The sequence below is a fragment of the Rhincodon typus genome, chromosome 4 (assembly GCF_021869965.1).
Source record: "Rhincodon typus isolate 14 chromosome 4, sRhiTyp1.1, whole genome shotgun sequence".
Classification (NCBI taxonomy): Eukaryota; Metazoa; Chordata; class Chondrichthyes; order Orectolobiformes; family Rhincodontidae; genus Rhincodon; species Rhincodon typus.
Genome location: NC_063335.1, coordinates 4,124,151 through 4,150,341, shown reverse-complemented (window position 1 = coordinate 4,150,341; position 26,191 = coordinate 4,124,151). Strand labels below are relative to the sequence as shown.

At 40.1% G+C, this 26,191-nt stretch overlaps 1 long non-coding RNA gene across 1 annotated transcript in view; it reads left to right on the top strand.

Annotated features, from left to right (window-relative positions):
- Window positions 1–2,685: 2,685 nt before the first annotated feature.
- Window positions 2,686–26,191, top strand: part of LOC125482888 — a 37,888-nt gene continuing 14,382 nt past the window's right edge. Inside the window, exon 1 of the long non-coding RNA XR_007261865.1 lies at window positions 2,686–2,827. This is a non-coding gene — a long non-coding RNA (uncharacterized LOC125482888). The remainder of the gene's footprint in view (window positions 2,828–26,191) is intronic.

Genomic DNA, 26,191 nt, shown 5'->3' with positions numbered 1-26,191 from the left:
CAGAATCAGAGCCACAGAAAGCCAGAGCTCAGCGTATGCCCTCAATCTTTCACAGGCTTTGTGACCCCTTTCTGCAGAGATAATGAGTGAATGATCAGTTTCTCCTGGTGGGTCAACTCTGCACTTTCTGTACTGCAGAGAATGTCTCCTCCTACAGGCTAACCATCACATTCTGAACCTTGCCAAGCCAAGCACAGTGCAAGATTCTGCCACTTGGCAATTGTGGTTGTGGAGACCACTCACCCACTCTTCTGTCAGTCGACCCCCATGTCCATCAAGTCCCTACTCTCCCAAAGTAGAGTACACACACCGACAGTTCAGATTCTCATTCACCTTCACAGCATGTAAAAGGTCATTTATTATTTTTTGAGATAACAAGGTGTAGAGCTGGATGAACACAGCAGGCCAAGCAGCATCAGAGGAGCAGGAAAGCTGACGTTTTGGATCTGGACCCTTTATTGTTTTTTTTCCAATGATGTGACCAAGTCCTCCAAACAGGCTTCTGTTTGTCAGATGAGGATTATACCTTTCACTATGCTGCCAGAGGAGAACCTCGATACCTTTTGGTGACAGGCTAGAGGACAGAATGAAGGAGCGAGTCATGAAACTGCTGGGCCTACCTGTTATTACTGATGTTTGGATGATATCACTGCCTTTCCTTGCAATGTGTGAACATTTGCACACAGTTACCATTGAGTTTGAGTGCTCCTGAGTCACCGGCTCTGTCAGGTTTATCCTCCTGTCTGTCTCAGGGATACAACGTATGTCTGTGGATTGCACTTTGTCCTTCACTACCCTGCGCTGCAGATAGCTGCTATCATTTTAACCCTGCCCTCCCACATTGGCAGCTGCTTCTGCTCTTGTGCCCACCCTACAGCTTCTTTCCAATTGCTTAGTGAGGACCTTCCATGTGGTGTTCAGCTGCCAATTGGCCAGCCAGCACATGATTGTTGTGGGACCATGGTATTGGACATATACAGACAAATAGCCAATTCTGCACACAACACCCACACCCCCACCATAAAGCTCAACCCATAAATCTACCCCAGCAATGGAAGATGGAAACTGCTGCTGGCACAAGGAAGATATGGACAGACATTACCCAGGAGAAAAGCAAAAGATGCTGCTGGACCAATTCAGAGAGCTGGTAGCTCTGAAGCCCCAGCAATGCCATTATGAGAGGGTGTCACGAGACTTTGAGCCTGATGAAACTTACAATTAAGATTAAAGGGAAAAATGCAGGACAGCTGAACCTCCTCCAGAGCTAGGGAATGGGGGTGTGGGAAAGGGATGATTGCCACTGCTATCTCCAGCCTCTCTCTTTGGAAGCAGGCCATTTGGCCCATCGAGTCCACACCAACCCTCCAAAGACCCACCCCTACACCATATTCCCCACCATGGGCAATTTAGCATGGCCAATCCACCCTACCTACACATCTTTGGACTGTAGGAGGAAACCCACGCAGACATGAGAAGAATGTGCAAACTCCACACAGACAGTCTGCACCTGAGGCTGGAATTGAACCCAGGTCCCTGGCACTGTGAGGCAGCCGTGCGAACCACTGAGCCACCATGTCGCCAGTTGGCTCCCTGAAGCTGGCAACCTCTAATGTGGTCATGTACCATTAGCAAAATGTCAGTGATCCCATTAAGTGTGCAAATTGGCAATTTACCTCCTTGTTTTGGGCTGCTGTTATGCATATGGTTCCACTTCTGGGAAAATAACCAGGATTGAGCCATTCTGGGGTGGATTCCCACTTTTTTCCTGAGGTCCCTTTCCCAGTCTGTCAGTTGCATGTCGATGAAAGACTGATGGGTTTACTAACCTCCTAAATGGTTCTATCATCCTTTGGTCAGTCAGTCCTTTGAGCTATTGGTAGGAGGTTACTCTGTGAGATTCTGACTTGGAGGTGTTGCATTGAGGGCACCTAAAGTTATCACTGCTGTAAGCATGATACCGACTTGACTGAGCATTTTTAGAATGCATGTTTTGAAGCAATTAAACCATTTAGGGAGGTAATGGGCTAAGTGGTATTATCACTAGTCTATTCATTCAGAGACTCCAAGTAAATTTCTGGGGACCTGGGTTTGAATTCTGCCATGGCAGATGGTGGAATTTGAATTCTGTTAATATCTGGAATTAAGTGTCTAATGATAACCATGAAACCAGTGTTGATAGTCAGGAAAAACACATCTGCTTCACTAATATCCTTTTGGGAGCTGTCCTTACCTGGTCTGGTCTACACATGACTCCAGACCCACAGCAATGTGGTCAACACTTAACTGCCCTCTGGGCAATTGGGGATGGGTAACAATAATTGGTGTGGATTAGTGATGGCCATATCCCATGAATGAATAAAAGTTAGAAGAACTTGTAATAAGGTAAGTCAAGCTTACTGACTCCAGTTAGCACACTTCAGATGATATAACATGCTGAGTGTCGCAATCAACCTTAGAAATGTTTAATAAACAGTTCTCAGTGCACTCCCCTTCAGAACAAGTTTGATTTCCCTGAATTTAAATAAAGTAAGTAGGCTGAGCTAGAAGAGCTATCCAATAGGATTTGTGGACTTGTGCAAGCAAGGTAAAAACAGGAAGAAGTCCAATGAATTCCTTGCAAGCTCTGAAGCAGTTGTGAAATTTTTGGCATGCAGTGCCGTGGGTGATATTTTACAACTTTACCTGCCTCATTTCACCACAAGAACAGCACAGACCTGTTTGACCACCCCATGTAAATTTATTGTTGCTGCACTTCTTTCAAAACTGCATGAGACTAAGTCATGGTTTTAGTTCCAAGAAATGAGTGTTTATGTCAAACTTCAGAACGGTAAGTTTTAATTATGTTATCTTTAAAATATTCAATGACTCTTGTTAAAAGTAATTTAGAATACTTTCAGTTTATTGGAAGAGTAAAATCTTTTTAAGAACTGTCAAACATATCCTGCAGCTACAGATTCCACCATAGCTACAAAGTGACAATTGCTTTAAGTGGTTGAAAACAAAAAGGAGATCAATTTTGATCCTTACTTCCTTGGTAATGTACAAACAATCCCCTCACTGCTTTAAATGACTCCAGTTTAGGTACTTTGAGAGATTCAAAGAATAGGGGCAATTCGGGAGGAAACAATAAATGTTCAGAGACAACTTAAGTAACAGATGGTGAAATAAAATCACAAAAAACAAAGTGCTTCTTTCCGAATAACCCAGTGTATGGATAATTATGATTCGCCATTTTAGAATACTTCACCAACTTGTTACTTCAAGAGTATCCTTACTGGCTCTAATTTCTGGCTATGTACTAATAATGAAATGAACAGGAAACTTTTCTCATATTTCTTCAATACTGAATCCATGTCTCTGTAGTATTCTCCACCTGATATGTGAGAAGCTGCAGAATATCACATCAAATCTCATTTTAGGTTCTAACTTGTTAATTAATAGATTACAAAGCAAATAAATGATAGTATTTCAATTAACATTAAATGAAGCCTGCTCGTCGAAATAAGGCAAACAATAATGGTTCATGACCTCCAAATTAAGCTCAAATGTTGTAACTAACCTCTGTGCTTACATAGTTGTTCTTTTCCCATAATTTAGTTAATTTTTGTCGATGGATTTGACATGAAGATGACCGTGTTTATCATCTGGAATGTTTCATAGAGTTCCAGTGGATATGTGAGTGGCTGATCTGTGGCCGGAAGGCTATGCTGCAAAATAGGAAAAGATAATGCAAATATTTTAGTTGTAGAGGAGTTGCTGGCTCAGGGCTTCCTCTCTTGTGTTTTCTCTCTGCCTCTAATGTGCATTTTGAAGGACCCTGCATTTTTTAAATTTGGTTGTGTCAGGTCAAAGTCATGCTGCGTGAGCTTCTCATAGTCCCAGAGTCAATATCAAAACTCCTAACTGAAGCTTTCTGAATGCCATGTAGTTTTTTTCTTTTGAGTACTGTCTGTGTAAATGAGTCAAGCTCTTTGTGGAAGATTCATTTTAATAAGTGAGTGTCTGGCATTCTGACCACATGACCAGCCCAACTCAGTTGAGGCTGCCTCAATATGGTGTGGATGCCAAGAATGCCAGGTTGGGTGAGCATCTCACTGGTTGGTATTTTGTGCTGTCATCTGATCTTTAGAAGTTTCTAAAGGAAGCTGAAGCATTTGTGCTTCATGGCATGATGCTGCTACACAGTCCAAATTTCACACTTTTGGGGCAGAGTGGGAAGAATTTATTGCTCTATAGACTTTCAGCGAGATAGCAGGCTTACACCTCTTCTCTCCCAGCTTGATTTTCAAAGTCTGTTGAAGGCCATACTCACTTTGGCAATTCTTAAAGGTGTCTCGTTGTTCATACAGGCAGCTCAAAAAAGTGTGCTGCTGTGATAATTGCCTTATCCACTGTTTACAGGTTCTAGTCATGGATTGAGACCTTAGGCTCAAGATAGCGCTTTCCTGGAGCAGTTGATACATTGCCCCAATTCTCTTCATGCTAACGGTAAGGCTGTGGTAGTTGTCTGTATTACAGAACAAGTCTATGCTTCATTGCACATCCAGCTCCGAGGTAGCAGCAGGTATTCTGTTTTATTCAGTCATGGGACATGGGTGCTACTGGCTGGCCAGTTTTTATTTCCTATTCTTAGTTGTCGTAGAGAAGATGGTGTTGAACAGTTTTCTTGAACTGCTAAGTGCACATGAAAGTTTGTAGCAATTGGTACAACTGAGTATCAGGGAGCAGTTAAGAGTCAACTGCACGTTGCTGTGGCTCTGGAGTCATACGTTGGCCAGATCAGGTAAGGATGGCTGATTTCCTTCTCTGAAAGACATTAGTGAGCCAGATGAGTTTTTCCAACAATCAACAATGGTTTCATGGTCAGCCGTAGATTCTTAATTCCAGATTTTTAAATATTGAATTAAAATTCTAACATCTACCAAGGCAGGATTCAAACCCGGATCCCTGGAACATTTACCTGAGTTTCTGGATTAATAATCTAGCAATCACACCACTAGGCCATCACCTCCCCAAGCACTGTCATCAACAAATAGGAAATTGCAACATGTACTTAAAAACCTTGGTCCAGTCTTCCTGTGTTGTCTTCTGTTGGAGAGAGACTGTGATGTTTGTCTTTTTAACTTTGCTTCATGTTTTTTTCTGACCTGTGGTCATACTGTGTATAACTGTCATGTTACTTTTTGTTTCTTCATTTCTCTATTCTGTAACTAAGAATTGTACCTAGTTACTCCGTACTTCAGATGGTGCTGTAAGTGGCATTTGAGTACATGTGACAATAAAGCTAATTCAATTCAGTTCAATTCAATTCTTTACCCGGAGTTACCTAAAACTGAGTAGCATCTCATCTCTGCAATATCTGATTTTGATGCCACAATCACTGTAATTGAAGGCATCAGACAGCATAGGGAGAAGAGCATGCTATTGAGGGTTGGTGCTGGCCTGAAGTCCTACTAATTTCTATTAGTGGCTGGAAATGGGTCAAGAAAATTCACTATCAGCTGGGACTCCATCATGGGACTATCATACCATTTTGATCAATCTCTGAAGACAGCTGAATTTCTCCATTACCTTTCAACGGCTCACATGGCTGACCATGTGAAATGCCTTGTTCAGTTCAATAAACATGGTGTAGAGATCCATGTTCTCTTCTTTGTGTTTCATCTGGAGTTGTCTAATGGCAAAATCCATATCAGTGGTTCCTCCGCCTGTTTTATTCTGAAACTGCATTGACTCTTTGGCAGCAGATCCTGAAAGACGAAATGAACTAAGTGGTTCAGAAGGATCCTACTAAAGATTTTACCAATGTGGAGAGTAATGGGATTCCTGAATGAATGTTGCTCGGTGAACCCCTTTCCACCTGAGAATGAGAAAGGGGCATCTTTACATTCTAACAGGATGGTTCCTTGTTCTCACATAGACTGAAAAAATTCAGAGAGTTTCCTGTCCAGACATTGACCTCCAGCCTTGTAGATCTTAGATGGGGTAGAATCAGCTTGTGGAGCTTTGTGCTAGACAAGACATTTGAAAGTTTTTACCATTTCTAACACCTTGGAAAGGCCACGAAGAGAGCAGTTCATGATAACCTGTGCAGTTGTTTCTTTATTTAATTGAATGAAGATTGATTGAGGATGTACTCAAAATGCTCTTTCACTGACTTGGGGTCTTTCTCTGAGCAGTGTTGACCTGTCAGCACTGAGGATTGGTACTGATCCAGTACACTGGGGTTCACAGATTTCAGAGCATTGTAGAATCCTTTCCGATCTCTGTGGTCTGCATGTAACAGAGGTTGACCCGCTTTCTGACACAGCTAAGCATCTTGCAGTTCTCAGAGTTTGTATTGGATAATCGTGCAGATAATTTGGTAAGCAAAATGAAATAAACTATTACAGCTAATTGGCAGGTTTCAATTCACTGGGGCAAGTTCTCATCTGTAGAAAAGGAGCTTATGCAAATCTTTTCTGAAAGGTCAAGTTAATTTTTCCAGTATAGTTTAATTTACATAATTATTCATTGAAACATAAATTATGTTGGATGCTTTTAAGTAAGACAAGGGTATTTGTTAGGGTAAATTGCAGCTAAGCCAAAATGAAAGAGTTTGAGAAAAATGGAAGGATCACAAAAGAGAGAGAAACAGAAATCCCTGGTAAAACATTTAAAAACATGTCGACCTTTCAGCACTTATACACTTCCTGACCCATAAGCAGTGTTCAAATGGCATTTCAAAGGCACCCCAATCCAAGTGTTTGCGTCTCATTTCAGCTGCCATTTTTCTCAACCTTGGGGAAATCTGAAATACATCAGTTAAACCTGAAACTATCATAAGCTTCATTACTTTATTTAAATAAATTATTTGTCCCTTGAGAACAAGTTAGTTCACCTCTCACAACCAACCAAGTAAAATGACAAGATGGCACATCGGGTGCAGTTTGGAATCTAGTTCCTGATTTTAAACATTCTAACTTCCCACCACTCTTCTGCTGGATCCGTGACTCGAGTATTCTTTTAGATCGGTGTCCTAGCCCTAAGTTCTGCACTTGGTATTCATGCAGGAAGCTCTTACAAAGTTAAAATTTTAATTTCCATATGTGTTTTTCTGAATTGCACTCTTTTCAAATTGATCTAATCTTGGTCAACTTCTGAAGAAAAGTCAAGTGGTGATGGATTGTATATAAAGCCTGTTCTTATTTTTGAGCATTCAGCATGTGCTAATTTTTCTGACCAGAATGTGTACTTTGTTATTTAAATGATGCAAACATTCCCGAATACATTTAATGGACTAATGAATGCTCTTGCAAATCTCTGTACATATGAAAAGAAAAATGTATTGCAAACAACAAAATATTTGAAAGCATTGTTTAAGTGTTTGAACGTTACACATGTTGCCCCTCTTTTTTTCTCCTTCGTGGTTTTCTCAACTCTCAATTTTAATGTAATTCTCACTTAAAGATAATAGTAAGCAAAAGTCACCATAGTTCCACACTCATTACAGAGTGAAAGACTACTAGAAATGAGTTTAATTTGAGGTCACCACAACTCAGGTGAAGGGAAAGGCTTCTCTTTTTGAGAAGGCGAAATATTCATGGTGATCTCAGCCAGTACGGAATTGAACCCGAGCTGTTGGAGTTACTCGGCATTGCAAACCAGCCATTGTGTCAACTGAGCTAACTGACCTCTGATAACAATAGGCAGTGGCACATACTAAGTGTTAAAATCTAGTGCATCCAACCAGTCTATGGGTCATTGTTTCTCTGTAACTAGCAAACATGAACTAAGTATCTATTCATGGAATGCATCACTTAACAATGAACAAAACCCATCTTTATTGCGCAAGGGTTGGAAATACAGAGGACATATACCAGGATGATACCAGAGGTGGAAGATTTCAGTTTCCTGGTTAGATTGCAGAAGCTGGCATTCCTTGCTTTAAAGCAGAGAAGGTGATGGATGGCCTAACAGAGGTTTTCAGTAACATGAGGAATTTCAGTTGAGCAAATAAGGAGAAATTGTTTTCTCTAGCCAGTGGGTCAGTAAGTAGAGGTAATAGATTTAAAGTAATTGGGACCAGAATTAGAAAGGAAATGGGGAGGATTTTATTCTTCACACAGAAGGTTGGCAAGATTCAGCCTTGAAAAATGGAATGAAGGAATTCCAAAGAAATTTGCAAAAGGCAATTGGTAATGTTCTTGTAAACGGCTGCTTTGTGTGGTCTGGTGAAAAGCTAGAGTGTGGGACTAAAGTGGTTAGCTTGTTAAAAGAGGTGGCAAAGACACAATGTGTTCTAAGTTTCTCTGAGGATAATTTTAACCTCACTGCTGAGAAGAAGACAGTGTGATTGGATTTTCCAATTATACTCTTGATTGAATTAGATGTTAAATAATTGGTGGAACCCATTTCTTTCAAAATTATCTTCTATGCTTAGCTGCCCGTTAGCGTGTTCTTGAGAAACTACCCCAGCAATGGTGTCAACATCTGAAAGTAGAAAACAAATAGTCTAATGGAGAGCTCTTGACATGAAACCATTTTATTCCCCTTCCTGATACCAACTGAAGTGTTGTGTGTTTCGAGAACACTTTCAAATATTTCAGAAGTTCGTTGTTTGCAATGTATTTTTCTTTTCATATGTACAGAAATTTGCAAGAGCATTCATTACTCCACTAAATGTATTCAGGAGTGTCTACATCATTGACTTACTGAGTATAGAGATGTATTAGGTGGATTAGATGATACAGCTCACATAAGAGCAGTGTGGCCGTAGTCTGTGGGTGAAAATGACTCACGTTTAATAGCCTCTGAAGAGTGGTTAGTAGTAGTAAGTGTGCAATACATATTCATGTTTTATACCCAACAGCCCCTCAAGTAAACATTTCACAGAATGCACAATTTATTGCTTGCAGAAGCTTTACGCTAGTATTTCTATCTCCTATAATACTGCCTTTGGCATCAACATAAAGTTTAGGAGAAGCAATGAACACAAAACACTGTTTAGAAACTGCTGTATTGTTTGGAATAGGGACGTGACAAGAAATGTATTTGCTAGGCAAATGTGATCAGCTGACAATCTTTATGGTTTAGGATTAGATTGTCCTCTGTGTTTGAGTCTTTGCCAAAGTAACAACTGTTCTGCGTAAGCCAGCTTTCTGGTTTGCAGAAACAAAGTACTGTGGCAAAAAAAACAAAAGAACTGCAGATGCTGGAAATCAAAAACAGAAATAGAAGTGGCTTGAAAAGCTCAGCAGGTCTGGCAGCATCCATGGAGAGAAATCAGAGTTAATGTTTCAGGTCCAGTGACCCTTCCTCAGATCTGTGGATGCTGGAAATCTGAAATAAAAAGAAAGTGTTGCAGCACTGGTAGCATATGTTCAGAGAGAAACAGTTAAAGTTTCAATTGATGACCCCTCAGCCTGAAATGTAAACTTTGTTTCTCCATCTACAGAAGTTGCTAGATCGCTGAATATTTCTAGTATTTTAGTTCAGTTTCCTGACCTGTGAGCTTTATGATTGTTTCTATGTTTAGTTTTAGTTATTTAATAATAACGGGCTTTATTTTTAACATTGTGAAATCAATGATACAATTTGTACATTATGTAATTGCAAAGTATGTTTCATAAAAGATTCTCAGAATTATTTATTGTAATATTAATACAATATTATGGTTATACAGACAGAAGACACGAAAGCAGAGACTGGCATATTAGCTTTTCAAGCCTGTTCCAATGTTCAGTAAGATCAGGATTAATCTTCTACTTCAGCTACATCTTCCTGCACTATCCCCATATTTCCGAATTCCCTTAGCATCCAAAAGTCCATTTATCCCTGTATTAAATACACTTATTGACTATGGATTCACCGCCTTCTGGGGATAGCGAATTACAATGGTTCATAAACTTCTGAATTAGGAGTTTCATCTCACTCTAAAATAGCTGCTCCCCTATTCTGGGATGGTGATTCCTACCCCCCACCTCCCCCCACCCCCGTAGTTGAGGACTCCCAGCTAGGGAAGTCCTTCCAGCATCTACTCTGTCAAGCCCTTTAAGAATTTTGCAGGATACCATATTCCCCACCACTTGGCTAAAAGTCAATGGGGAGCCAGCTCTCAATCCTGACATCTACCGTAAAGCAAGTTAAGGCAAAATTTCTCCCCCTGTCTCAGTAGGTAGTACAGCCTTCAGGACCTGCCAGGTAAACAGATGACTAGCAGCTCTGCAGTGCCACTGTGAGTGGTGACCACTGGTGGGATTACAATCAGCCCCATAGGATCCCAGAGTGAGTTCACAGTTGGGCAATTTCACTGGTGTCTGCCAACCTGTTGCAGCATGGAAGTGGGACGGGGATTGGGAGTAGGTGCGGTGGGGTGGGGTAGGGATTTGGGGTTTGGGGGTGTCACTAAATAGGAGTATTTCCAAAGGGCTCATAAAGCCTGCAAAAGTACTTCTTTCCTATGTGTGATACCAGCCTATGCAGCTAAAGGCTTCCTGCATGGCATGGGCCTCACCCTGCCACAGGAATATCCATGCTAGCAGAATGAGGCTTTTGGGTGCCCATCCATTAATTTACCCCTTAAGGACCCTGTTTACTAATGCCACACACAAATTCTCAATTCCTTTGTTTCAAATCAATCTCAAAAACAGCCCAAACTTTGTTACATATCACTTGAGTAGTGTGCTGGAAATCAGGTTGTGCTATTTCCAAAGTCATCTCAAAAGTTAACGATTTTATAAAAGTACACAATTCTCCAAATTACTTGTTTTCTTTTAGATCCAGGTTGACAGAAAGCATGGCCAGGTATCTCTACTTAACAAGAATAATCATCTGTTACAACTAAATTGATTATAGCTGCAGGTAAAAAAAAATAAACTGTCAACATATAACTCTAGTGGTTAGAACTCCACCTCAGCACAAATACAGATAGATACAGAAAAAGCAAGGGTGTCACAGGCAGAGGGGAAAGCTGAGAAGGCAGTCCAATAGTCCTGTCTATGGTATTCACTGAGATGGTCCTTTTTTACTTGTCAGGGCTTGCTGTTCCTCAACCTTCCTGCTCCAAGAAACTTAATTTGCTTGCAGGAAGAAAAGATTGTCTGGTTTACCTTCTAAAGTCTCTGAAATATTGATTAAAAGCCACAGCTCACAGCATCTGTTGAGGGAAATAAATTGGCTTTCTTCAGGTTTAAGGTGGTTTTTACTGCAGTAAATGGATAACCATGGAGGGATATGAATCAAATGCAGGCAAATGGGACTAGTTTAATTGTGAAAACTGGGTGACATGGACAGGTTGGGCCAAAGGGCCTGTTTCCATGCTGTAGACCTTTATGACTCTTTATGACCCAGTGGGCCCAAGAGTGGGCTGTCACCCCAATGGTTGCACTGCAAACAACCACCCCAGAAAATTTCTAATAGGCTGGGGACAGTTGGGTAAGAGGCAGGAAACACTCTCAATATATTGTGCCCCCTCTATATGCATCAATCCAATCACTTCTCATTCATCTAAATTCTAGGGAGTTATAGATATGGTTTGGGCAAGATTTACCAATCAGAAAATGCCCTCCTCCCAATAATTATTTTGCTGAATCTTTGCGCCCCTCTAAGGTAAGTATATTCTTCCTGTGAACAAGACCAGCACTTTGGGTATGGTCTCATTAAAGCTCTGCAGAATTAGTCAGACTTCTTTATTCATAGTCTTAATTCTAATGGATTGGAATATCACAGTTTTGTATTCATTCAGTGGAATGGATATTGTTGATTCTATTGATTGTCCATCCCTAGTTGCCTCTGAGAAGGTCATGTTGAGCAACCTTCTTGAACTGCTGCAATGCATTTGCTGCAGGTGAACCTCAATGCCATTAGGGAGGGAGTTCCAGAAGTTTGACCCAGCTACACTGAAATAATGGCAATACATTTCCAGTTCAAATGGTGAGTGACTTGGAGGAGAATTTACAGGTGATGATGTTTGCATGTACCTTCTGGTCTTGTACTTCTACATGAAAGTAGTCGTGGATTTGGAAGGAGTCTTGGTGAAATTCTGTAGTGCATCTTGTAGATGGTACACAGTGCTGCTACTGTGCATCAGTGGTGGAGGGAATGGATGTTGGTGGACATGGTGCCAATCAAGTAGACTGCTTTGTCCTGGATGGTGTCAAACTTCTTGTGTGTTGTTGAAGCTGCAGTCAACCCACCATGTGGGGTACATTCCATTGTGGTCCTGACTTGTGCCTTGTTGACAGTGGACAGCCTTTAGCAAATTAAGGTGAGTTATTTGCAGCAAGATTCCGAGCCTCTGATCTGTTCCTGTCACCATAGTATTTGCATGGCTAGTCCAGTTCTGTTTTAGGGCAGTGGTAACCCTAAGAATATTATAGCTTTCTTATCTGCTGTCCCTGCATGTTAACATATGTACAAGGCACTAAAATCTCACCGATGGCTTCATTTCGCAAACTCTTTCCATTTCAAAGATGGGCTACAATTAGTCAATACAATGGGAATCTTGGCTACTAGTTGGGGAACCAGCAGGGAATCCCTGTCAGTTCTAGTTTGAGAGGGTTTTGGTACCCTGGAGCAACATTATGATAATATCAAGGAGCAGGTCTTCATTGGGTACACATAGCACAATGTGGGTGGACTTATGAGAATGAAGAGTGAAACACATGCAGAGAAGAAAGTGGAATAGACCAGTGAGCATGTGGTGGTCATGGTGTGGTCTTTCAATAATGCCTCGGTAAGATTAGAGCCAGGTAAATCTCTGAAAACCATGTATAATTGTATTTAGTCCTAGCATATAATAAATAAGTGACCTTGTTTTCTCTTGGACCAGTCTGTCTTCAACACAGTCCCCGTGGATATGGGCATAAAAACACAAAAACAAAATAAATTCTATGGGGGGGTGCCCAAAATATTAAATACCCTTCAGGTACTTAAGTGGAGATTGTTGGGCCTTCCCTAGGACTCAGAAACATTGTAGAGGTCCTACAGACCAGTCAGAGACCAGCAGATCCTTACTCTTGCCTGGTAGGAGCGTGTCTGATTGTCACTAACGTCAGTGCCAGAGGGAGCAAGGTCAACTTCCAGTAATGCATCCAGGGGGCTAGGATTACCAAAATATCCCTGACCAATGGTAAATGAGGTTGGGATGGGGACTGCAGTGTACGTGTTACCAAAGAGGAAATATGGTGTAACGTTTTTAACCCCACTGCGAAGCCTCTTCTAAGGATGCCTAGCCTGAAGAAGTTACCCTCCTCCCTCCAGACAAACCTCAGGGGATCTCTCTCCCACTGCAATTATCCATCTTCTATCTGCTTCCCCCTCTCTCCCTATTTATTTCAGAACCCCCTTCCCCTCCCCCATTTCTGAAGAAGGGTCTAGGCCCAAAACATCAGCCTTCCTGCTTCTATGATGCTGCTGAGCCTGCTGTGTTTATCCAGCTCTACACCTTGTTATCTCAGATTCTCCAGCATCTGCAGTTCCTACTATCTCTGGTGTAACGTATGTTGGGTTAGAAGCAAGGTCACTGTGATGGCTTCCAGTGGTCTCCCATTGTGTGACTGCTTACCATGATCAGGTACATAGTTCTCAGGAAGAGTAACTCTCCCCCACCTCCAATACCCGTGAGGCTGTTGGCACACCTGACAGAGTTTTACATGGCAGCATTTGGGAAGTATAGGAAAGTGACACAGCTCTTTCTTCACCCTTGAACCACTGCTGAATACAATGAGGCTCAGCATAATGATTGTCAATTGGTTTATTAATGAGCCTAATAGACATCCCAGAGGCAGGAACCATTCACCAGCTCCTTCCAGGTTTTGACTTAAATCAGGAAAGTTATGCTGCTGCAGGAAAGTGATGCAAAGTCTCTCCCATGACTGAGTGAACCCTTTAATCACGGCGTCATGGTTCCTATCACATGATATGCAGCCAATTATTTTACTTTTATATTTTTCTTACCAAAGTGGACAACTTCACATTATTCCACATAATACTCCATCTGTCATGTTTTTGCCAATTCATTTAGCCTATGTAATATGATATTGTCAGCAACCTCAGTAATATTAGTCTTAGTCTCCTTAGCAAAGACACTGGCATTGATTATTACTTGCGCCTAAGTTATGATCCTTAAAGTACACAGTCTGCCTACATGAAAGTGAACTATTTATTCCTATTCTCTACTTTCTTTATATGAAATAAACCTTTAATTGTATAAACCTTTAAGCATTTAAATTACAAGAATCTTCACCTAACAAGTCGTCTATTTGAACTCATAGATGAATTTGGCCAAAGTGTGGAAGAGGCATTAAGAGGCTGTTAACACAGCTAATATATTTTAAAATTTAGTTTCAGACCCTTTAGCTTTAGCATTTGGGTGTTGATTAAATGCTATTTTCATGGAAGAGGCCCCTTCCTGCTTCTTACTCCGAAATGTAGGTGCTCTGGCTAGTACACAGCTGCACATTGCAGAATGTTCAAAAAGACAGGATGCTTAGGTTCTTGAATTATGTACTAGAAATTTTGGAGGATGCGCTTTTGGTGAAAGATGCACAATCTGTTGCCCAACTCTCCTGTAACAGCTTGTGCTACTCTGCTTGGCTTCAAGATATCCATGAATATTATGGATGAAGTCAGATGGCACTTGTTCAATTTTGGTGAAATATTCACTGAAGATACCAGAACTGGGACAGCAGTCTCACAGATTAGCCAAGCAACAGCAAAATCATACTTTACACACAGTGTCCCAGACAACACAATCACCATTTCTGGATGGGTATTTCCTATCCCACTGGCAGAAGAAATTCAGCAAAATAGTCGTAGACAATTAAACAATTTTATGAAGTTCGAGGTTCAACAAATATCTCCATTCTCAACAATGGAGGAGCCCAGCATATCTAGGCAAAAGACAAGGCTGAAGTATTTGTAGCAATCTTCAGCTAGTAGTGCTCAATGGATAATTTGCCTCAGCTCCTGCTGAGGTTCCCATCATTACAGATGGGCATCTTCAGCCAATTCAATTCACTCCACAGGACGTCAAGAAATGGCTGGAGCCAATGAATGCCCGAAAAAGAAAACAATCTGGCAATAGTACTGAAGACTTGTGCCCCAAAACTTGCTGCTCCCCTGGCCAAGCTATTATCACACTGGCATCTACCCAGCAATGTGGAAAGTTGCCCAGATATGTCCTGTACACAAAAAAGCAGGACAAATCCAACCCGGCCAATCACTGCCCCATCAGCCTATTCTCAATCATCAGTAAAGTGATGGAAGGTGTCATCAAAAGTGTTATCAAGCATCAGCTGCTTTGCGATAACCTGCTCACTGATGCCCAGTTAAGGTTCTCAGGGCCACTCAGCTCCTGACCTCATTTCAGCTTTTGTTTAAGCATCGACTAAAGAGTTGAATTCCTGAGGTGAACGGACAGTAAGTCCCAGTGAAATCAAGGCTATATTTGATTGAATTGGCACTAAACGCTCTGGCAAAACTAGAACCAATGGGAATCAGGGAGAAACTTGCTGCTGGTTAGAGTCATATCATGCACAATAGAGGATGCTTGTGAACAAAAACAAAGTTGCTGGAAAAGCTCAGCAGGTCTGGCAGCATCTGTGGAGGAGAAAACAGAGTTAACGTTTCGGGTCCGGTGACCCTTCCTCAGAACTGCTTGTGGTTATTGGAAATCAGTCACCTCAGGTGCAGCACATCATTGCAGGAGTTTCCCAGATGATGCACCAGGCCCAAACATCTTCAGTTGCTTCATCAATAACCTTCCTTCCATTATAAGGTCAGAAGTGGGGACATTCACCGATGATTAGAACATAGAACAGTACAGCACAGTACAGGCTCTTCGACCCACAATGTTGTGCCATAATTTTACCCTAATCCTAAGGTCTATCTAACCTCCACCGCTACCTTATACTAGCATCCATGTGCCTATCTAATAGTCGCTTAAATGCCCCTAATGAGGCCGATTCCACTACCCTCTCCGGCAATGCATTCCACGCCCCTACCACTCTCTGAGTAAAGAACCTACCTCTGACGTCTCCCCTATATCTACCTCCACTCAGTTTAAAACTATGCCCCCTCGTAATAGCTACCTCCACCCTATGAAAAAGTCTCTGGCTATCTCTGGATTGAAACAATGCTCAGCACCATTTGCAACTCCTCAGGCACTAAATAGTCCATGCACAAATGCAGCAAGACCTGGAGAATACGCAGCTTTAAGCTGAGAGGTGGCAAGTCACATTCGTATCACAAAAATGCCAGGCAAGCATCATTGCCAACAAGATACAATCTAGCCATTGCCTCTTTATATTCAATAGCTTCACTATCACTGAATCCCCCACTATCAACATGCTGGGAGTTTGCATTGGCTAGAAACTGAGCTGGACTAACCATAAAAATGCTGTAGCTGCAACTGCAGGGCAATGACACCATAGGAGACAAAGCAGATCATTGGATTGGCAATACATTCACAAACATTTCCACCCCTGATGCTTCACAGAAGCTGGTTGAGAACAACCATTAAACTTACCTGCACTATAGATAACGAAAGGAAAAAAGACACTCTCACACTCTGAATACTGTCAGCCAGGTACCATCAAAAGGAGCCAGGGCAAAAGAATTTCAATCAACCAGCAAAGCCAAAAATCTCAGTCAACTATTCAAATACCAACGACAACACAACCAGTACCATCCAATGTAGTGGCTGCAATATTCTGTCGTTTACTCTTCACAAATGACAAGCTGATCAGTACATTTTTTCTGTGTTTTTCTTTGGGCATATTCGTTATTCCTAATCTTTGTTCATATACGGTGCGTTACTATTTCTTCTTGCGCTCAGTAACTGACAAAATCACACTTTTTTGTTATTTCAAAAAACCTGTTAAATTAGCTGCTTTCGAAGCATAAATTCATTTGGTCTGAAGAAAGGTGTCCACAAAGGAAGAGACCATATTTACATTAACCTTTCTTGCAATCAACTAGAGGGGCTGGGTGAATAAACAGGGATATCCTTCCTCACACTAGAGCTTAACAAATTCAGTATCCTGTCTGGAACTGTACCAAATTTGGAGACTTCACTATAAACTGGTTATAACAAGGATTAAACCATATTTCACATCAACACCCCATCTTGGCCACCTTAGCCCCCAAAATATTTGGCAAAACTTACCTTCTTTATAGGTATCAATGCTGGTATAAGTCAGAAGATGTTCCAACTTTGCTGGAGCTATCTTTTCCTGGGACTATTCAACAAAACTGAAAATTATCTCTCTTCTGTGTTTGAAGCCTAAAATATACAGGCTAAAACCTTCTCACAATTAGATGTGTTTTATTCACTAATTGAAGATACAAATCATGAACTTGATTGTCACATATCCTTAAGAATTAATTTACTCTGTTACATAGAATTTACAGGAATCTGACCATGAGAGAAATGTTACAGATTCTTGTTGCCCTGCTCAGCTGGGAAGACAAACAGCCCTAAAGGTGCAATTGAATCTCTCTGCACATAGTGCTCAAACTAATCTCATTCTAAGATTATTTGTTTCAAAGGATAATTGCCAATAAGATCAATTGCAATAAAGGAGTTTACTAGCCATAGCATTTTACTTTAGAATCTGCAAGTTTCTGTATTAAAGGGACACGTAAATGAAACTAAACAGACCTCCCTTACTTTCATGCTAAATCATGTTTATTTATATATTCCACATATTTAAAATTTAATATTACCACTAATTTCCCTAGGCTCCAAGCTCTGAATACCCTTTCTACAATTCTCTGTCTCTCCACTTTTCTTTCTTTTAAGGGTCCCCCCCTCCATCCCGCCTCCTTGACGTGACACAACCTATCCATCTTCTCTCCCACCTATCTGCCTCACCCATCCCCACCACTCCCAACCTACGCTCATCTATCACCATCCCACCTACCTCCCCCAGCCCCACCCTTCCTCTCTCTATATATTTCAGAGCTCCCTTCCCCCTCCCCATTTCTGAAGAAGGGTCCTGACCCGAAATGCCTCTGATGCTGCCTGGCCTGCTGTGTTCCTCCAGCTCCACGCTGTGATTTCCTTTTAAAATCTATCTCCTTATCCACATAGGGTCCAAACATTATTAATGTAAACAAGATCAAACAAGCCTGTTACGTCATTTTAAAAAAATATGACTGTAACCTCAAATCCACATATACCTGATAAACTTTTTAGGCTCTTTGTTTACCAAAAATCTATTCATCTTTGTCTTAAATACATTCAAGGACTCTGCTGCAATCACCTTTTTCAGAAAGAGAACACCAAATATCCAAGCACTGAGGAAGAGAAAAAAAGCTGCCTCATCTATTTTAAATGAGTGAGCCCCAATATTTAAACAGAATCTCCCATAAAAGGAAGCATCCTTTCCCCAGCTACCATGTCAGGATTAAGTCACCTCTTAATCTTCTAAACTCCAGTGAATACAAATCTAGCCTGTCCAACTTTTTCTCATTCCAAGTTTAGATAGGTGAAGCTTCTCTGAACTGCATTACATCCCTCCTTAAATGAAACCAACACTGTACACAATACTCCAGATGTGGTCTCATCAGTGTCCTATTTAACTGAAGCATTATCTCCTGACTTTTGTATTCAGTTCTCCTTGGAATAAATTATAATATTCTGTTAGCTTCCCCTCTATTTTATGATGTAACCCACGTAGTCTTTTGTAGGTTGAACGACATGAATTATTCTATTAAGTAGTCATGAAGTTTTCCAAGACACATGAGCTACAGTATTTGCATTGCCTTTTATAGTAATTGTGAGACAAAGATGAATGATTTAGTCAAATCCTTAAGTGTTTTCTGTTCTGTTTCGATGCTTATATATTTTTCTTTGTGAATCATATTCTCATGGGACAAATGGAAAACAAAGAGGCATTACTTTCTGTATTGTTAATTTATTATTTACACAGATAATGTTGAAATGGTGTTAGAAAGTAATGTTTAGTTGATAAATGGTTATTAACATTGAATCTCACCCATTATTGAATTTCCAACCTGATGTCATGTACAAATAAAATCAGCTACCTTGTCCAAGAGTTTAAAGGTATGCTTCCAATATTTTATTGAAAAGAAAAGCATTTTAAGGATTTGCTATCCAATTGCAGGTCCCCAGCACTGCCTTGCTTGCTGGGAATGCATATTGGAAAACTGCTTAATTAGCTCAGGATTGACTCATTAATTAATTACCAAATAGCTTGCAATCCTATTATTAAGAGATGTGCTCGAGTGCCTATCTCATTCAATGCCTTCCAACTCCCACATATAGCAGGAATTCTCACTTGTTGCTTACTTAATAGAAGGCAAAAAAAGTGATTGCAAGACTGAGGACTTAGCTGTTGTCTAAAATTAATTATAGCAATCATTGTGTTATGTTTTTAAACCTATTAGGGCAACTGGCTATCTGAAATGAGAAAAAAAAAATTAACAAAACATGTTTCACTTAGGACAGATGGTGAAAATCAAGTAAATTAGATTAAAAATATGCTACAACATTAATTAACAGATATTTCCATAAATATATGAACAGATGTGTATTCACTGAGAGCACTGACTTTCAACATACATGTTGTCATGGGAAACTTAGCTAAAAGCTTCCAATGCACAATTTGTACTAGCAGCAGGTGACGTTCTTATTGACCAGAGTCTTACAATGTGTGTGTTTACATCTGTCTCTTTAACTATTTTCCAATAGCCATGATTTTGTTACCTTCAAACTTGTCTATTCCTATGCATTCCTGACCAATCAAGAATTTTTACATTTTACCCTCCATAAATTTGACATCTTCCAACAATCTGCTGTCTTTTTATTTATTTGCACCAAGCCTTTCATCTATTACTCCCAAGTTGCTGTGTTTAAACTTAAAATAAAATTAATAAGACAATACAATGATAGGAAATGTAGAAATAGGAAGAACATGCTGCCTGCATGTTTATATCTTATGGTTCACAGAGAAAATGGAACAGGAATATGCTACCTTACCAGCCTGGTATAAATCAAAGTCAAACACTGGAAGATCATGCTCCAATCAAAATCTTTAACTGTTATAAATGCAACTTTCCACAATGCAACTATAATCTGGATGATTCTAAAGTAAATAAAACTTAGTTTTTTAAGACACTCCTTTAAAACCAATTTCCTTGACCACAACTGGCTTAATGTCTTCTTACATACTTGGTATAGTGTTTGTCTTAGAAAGCATTTTTACATTAATGGCTCTATATACATATAACTTGTTGTTGTACTTGTTTCTATCAAGTGCCAAAGGATGTTTCTAACTTTTAAAGAGCCACAGATATCTCTTGATATTGGTGTTGCGGGTAATAGTTCTTTGCACACAGAATTAAAAATCCTTCCATAAAAGAGAATTTGAAGCAATATTTACAATTAACATCCAAAGGAATTAGAATTAATAATAAAAATTGACAGAATAATAAAAAGTAGAAAGTTCTTCAGTTCTCATCAGGTGGATACTTGTAGTTGCATTGAGTCTATTGACAGCAGGACTAGAACTGTATGGAGACGGGGTGGCTGACTCCACACTATTATGTGGTAGCCAATGTATCTGATATTCAGAGTCAAGAGGGCTGTCCCTGTTGTGCAGCAGGGATGGGAAGGTGATTGTCATTTCTTCGAGGAGGTGGAGGTCCAGGTGCCATGGTGATAAACACAGCCAGGCAGGCGCACACACCCTGCAATTGAGCTGTATCAGTCAGGCTGTGGGAATGGACATGCTGGAAGGTCAACTGCTGCTGCAAACTGCTTCTGATCTGACCAGCCTTGGAATATTAGAACCAGCTGCTGTTTTTGACCAATGTCCATTGTTTCAGCGCAGAGAATGTGCGGCTGAAAGTCAGGGAGAGAAATCACAGGCACTGGTCCTTTCTTTGTTTCTGGGCTTCTTAATGCCTATGCTCAAGAGTCTTCACCATGCATTTTGTGATCTAAAATAGAGCAGCACATGCACTAATGGAAACCATTCAGCTATTGAATCTATGCCTGTTCTTTTGAAGACAACTCCAGTCAGTTGTAATCCCACCCTTTCTTTCCCTATATTTCTTTCTCCAAGTATTTATTCAATTTCCTTTTAACCTGCATCCATCACAATATCAGGGAGAAAGTACATTTCAAATCCAAACCACTCTTTGCGATAATTTTTTACATCACGGTTCCTCTGGTTCTTCAGCCAATCGGCTTAAATGAAGTTAAATCTGAGCAAAAACAAAAACATTGTTGGAAAAACTCAAACAGATCTGGCAGCATCTGTGGGGAGAAAGCAGAGTTCACATCTTTGTCCAATGACCTTTCTTCAGGAACTGGACCTGAAACATCAATTCTGATTCGTCTCCACAGATGCTGCCAGCCCTGCTGAATTTTTCCAGCGATTTCTGGGTTTGTTTCTGATTCCCAGCATCCACAGCTCTTTTTTTAAAAAATCTGGGCCAGTTGATTATTGATCCTTCAGACATTGGAAACAATTATTCTGTTTGATCTTTCCTTAATGTGCCAATCACTATCTAATTTCCTCGGCCTACTTGACTTGAAGGACACAGCCCCAGCTTCTTTGTAATCTCTCACCTCTGGAGCCATTCTAATTAGTCTCTTCTGAACACTTGTCAGAGCCTTCATCTCCCTCTAGCTGCTAGAAATTGCATTCACAGTAATGTTGAACTGTTTTTTATATAGGTTCAGCAAAACATCTTCACTTCTGTACTCTATGCTTCTTCATAAAGGCCATTAAAAGCATAGGTTTCAGTATGTGCATGTATGGCTCTGCAACACAACTGAACAGCTTCTATCAAGAGCAATGCACTTTATGATCTAACATTGCTAACATTAATGTTACCAAAAATATACAGCCAGTTCTGATTCTTTGAACCTGGCCACATTGCCAGGAATCTAAATAATTTTTAAGGGATCTTCTTGCGACTTTCTTCAGGTCTACTTTTTGGTTTTCAGGGGCTATTTTTTCATTCTCAGTAGATCAATTATGAAGTGATGCAGTAATATCATAACAAGGCATTCGGTACTTGTGTTGTGGTGTATTTGGTTCACACAAAAGCAGAATTAGAAATATTCATTAATATTCTCAATTATCGACACTCCATCAGACTTAAAGCCACAATGCACGAGGAAGACATTTAATTTCCTAGACATGACAGTATTTATATTGACACAAGATAACTGGCAGAGGCAAAACTCGACAAAATATTGATTTTTTTTTTCAAAATAACTGACACACTTCTACACAATAAAAATCCATCATTCTAAACACATGTCCAGTAGAATTGGTGATGTCACAACTGATATGTTTTATTGCATATGCACAAAGGTGGAAGATTTTAAGCAAGCAATTACTACCCCATTTACTAAATCTTAAATGTCAGATCTAGATCTAAATTTGGTATTGACACAGTGTTCATTCACAATAGCATCACTTACATTTTCTCCAGATTGTAGGTCCTGAAGTTAGACAGTCTTGAGCTGGAGATTCCACATTTTTCATCACCTCAGTAATTTTAAGTTTTCTTGTCTCCCAGTTAGATAATTATTCATTTCGTGATGAAAATAAAACTGTCCATTTTCCTTGTAACATCCTTCTCCCTGCCATGTAGCTTCCTTATTTCTTCCCAAAACCCTCTTCTCCAGTTCCCTTTTAATCTCCTTCTCTTTTACAACCTTCCCCTTGCAGCCTCCTTCTTTCTTCTACTCCTCTCCACAATCCCCAACCTCACAACAGGTCACTGCATGCAGATTGAACCGATTATAAGCTCAGAGCTGGCCCAAGGTGACAGCCAAGCGATAGTGACGCCCTTTGAATGCAGCTGACTGAAGAGGTGTGCAAGGCAGATGTTTGTGTTCCAATCTTCAGCACCAAATGGAAGGTGTAGACTGAATGTGTGGGTTTCAGTTCATACTGTGAAGTTATACAACCAGTTGCAGGACATTTTGGAATATCGTCCGCAGTTGACATAATTGATGATTTGTAGGTAAACACAAAGTTCTAAGCTAGGTCTTGTCAGGATTAGAGTGTGTTTGGCTGAATCATGAGTAATCTCCTACCAAGGCAGAAACGGGTGAGTCAGAAATGAGATAATGATGCAATGTTGCAACTGGACCTGTATATATTTCAGGGCCTGGAGACTTTCTGGATGCCAGAGACTGTGGGCCTGTAGGTTGGTTAGGAGGGTGTATGCCAGGTTCGGTGGCAGTTACACAACCAAATTTCATGAGGTGGAAATCTAGAGATCCTGAAGGAACCTCATTCTGTCTCCAATCAGTACACATTGAGGGTCCTATAGGCCTGGTTACCCGCAAACCACTCCATTACCCAGCCAATTGCGGCTGGTGTCACAATATCCATAAATTCATTTTCCTGTTTATCCTTGTTGATGGATGAATCTGGCTCTTGCAGCTCTGTGCACAGCAATTTCTCACCTATTTGATGCATAATGTTATGCAGCAGAACACAATGAACTGAAATTGCTCCGCTTGAGCTCTCAAGCAACAGAATCTCATCTTCAGCAGTCTGATGGTGTGTTGTATTTTTTGCCCAAGTGAGGCAGTATACCTCCTTTCTGTTTTATTTTATGAGTCCTTCACAGGTGTCATAAGCTAACTGCTCTGATGCTACACCCTGCTGCTGAAGAGTCACCTCTCCATCCCATAGGGAAAGCAAACAGTGTAGCATCTGAGAGTGACCCAGAATGTACAAATCAGAAGTGTCTCCGGGAATTTAGCTCAGATCAAGGTACAAAGGGTTCAAAGTTGAATCTGCAATGCTGCTGAAGGGCAGAATATTAAGGTGTCTTGAGTGGTTTTGGAGAGAAGCAGGGTGGAGTTCTTTCATTCTATCCCTTGTCCACACTTTGAAAATGTGTCCCTAACAAATTTTTCTCCCCTTTATCTAATTCTGTCATAATCTTGTACACTTCTGTCAGATTTCCTGTCAACATCCTTCATTCCAGACAGAGTCATAAAGTTTTTACACATGAAACGAGGCCCTTCAGCCCATCCTGTCAGCTGTGGTCATCAAACATTGATTGAAACTAAACTCATTTTCCAGCACATGGCCTCTAGCCTTATAAGCTATGGCATTTCAAGTGTTCAACTAAATAGTTCTTAAATGTCTGTGGGATCCTGCCTCAATCACCCATTTAGTTTTTCCAAGCTATACTTGTAGCTAAATGGTCTTCTGTTTGAAATCATTTTGGTAATATTTATGGTGTTTTATTTCAGACCTTTGTATTCTTTTGAAACTGTGTGGCTAGTACTCTAGGTGTGGTCTAACTGGAGTATTATAAAAGTTCAATATAACTTTTGTGATTTGCCTTTATTTATTTAAGATCCCAAATACTTGCCGGTTAATCTCTCAATATGTCCTGCCCCATCAAAAATCTGTGCAAATTAAGCCCTAGATCCCCCTGTTCCTATAAACTTTTTATGATCAGACCATTTAAGTTTACATTGTCTGCCCATAGTCTTTCCACCAAAATGCATCACCCCACACTTCTCTGTATTAAGTTCCATTGTCACTTGTCTGACCATGCTGTTTGCCTATCCATTTGTGACTGCGGTTGATTGATATCATCTTCACCGTTAACTACACCTCTGATTCTATGAGCCCCAATTTCATTAAACAGCCTTTCATGTGGTAGTTTACTTAAATTTAGGTAGACAGCATCCATTACATTTATTCCATTCACCTACTTTGTTCCGTCATCAGAAAATACGATCAGATTTGTGAAGCATAATCTTCCTTTTACAAATTCTTGCTGATTTTCAAATTGACTCAAACCTCTTTAAATGTTGAGTTTCTATTTGTTAATCATTTTCCTTGATTATAGTTTCTGAAAACTAAGATATCATTGAGGTTAAGCTGACCAGTATATAGTTACTACAGTTGCCTTTACACATTCTTGAACAAGGGTTTCACATTTGCTAATTTTCAATTATCTGACATCTTCCATTGTACCTCCTATAATCAGAGATTTATGGCAAGATCTTCTGCCACTTTCATTCCCATATCCTTTAACGACTTTGGATGTAGGTTATCAGGACCACATCCCTAACCCACTCTAAGCATAACAAGACTCCCTGGTTCATGCTGCCTATCAATTTTCAACCCATTCAAAATCACTATCATCTCCTCTGTTACATTTGACAGCTTCTTTCTAATTTTCAAATACAAATACAAATTCACGACATATTCAACTTGCTTTCCACCTCTAAGTATATATCATTCTCTTTATCCTCAAATAGGTCCTATCCTGCCTCATACTCCCCACTTACCATTTACAAATGGCAGAAAATGTTGTGATTACCTTTTGTGTTAACTGTTGACAGGAAGAGATTATTAGGTGAGATTGTTGTCCATAAAGAAGAGAAGCTTAAGAGGACATTTAGCAGATCTGTTCAAATTATTGAGGGATTTTGTAAGAAGGTTGATAATGTTATAAGAACTAGAATATTGTAGAAGTTTTGCTACAACAAAACAAAGTTCCTGTTAGACTGTGTGTGGAATACAGAGAAAAGCATAATGTCATTGACTTGTGTTCAAGAACTGGCAGGAAACCTGCATTTGTTTCTAAGCAGTGAGGGTAATTAAATGGTCAGTGTTGGCCTTCCTTTGGATTCTGGACCTTCGAGGTAGAAATCATAGACACGAAAATCTGCCATACAATCACACACTGGTGTTGATAATCTTGACAAACCTTGCCTGGCTGACATCTAGAGGTATGGGAAAACCTTACTGCTTCCATATAATCCCTGAATCACCACATCATTCCAATGTCAATTGGCTCACTGATAAGAACAAATGTGGATAATAGGGAAATACAGAATAGATTTGATAAAGCCCTCTCCAACTCCATTTTGATTTAGCCCTTCCCCTCTCTCCCTACATCCCACTGACTTGCCCTCACTTTTGATGGTTTGCATTGACCATAATGGGCTTTGCTTGTAAACATTTAATTGACTTGACTGGTGATGATAGTTAGTAGTTAAGAAAGGAAAGAAAACACAAAAAAGTCAGTGTTTTTGGTGGTAGGAACTTTGCTCGGTTTTGTGTAACTGCACTTCTGGATATAAAATAAGAAAAAAGAATAGATTTGATAAAGCAAACTGTGTTTAACTTGATTGAGTATATTTGCGGTAACAGAAATGGTTCGTAAAATTGATGTGATT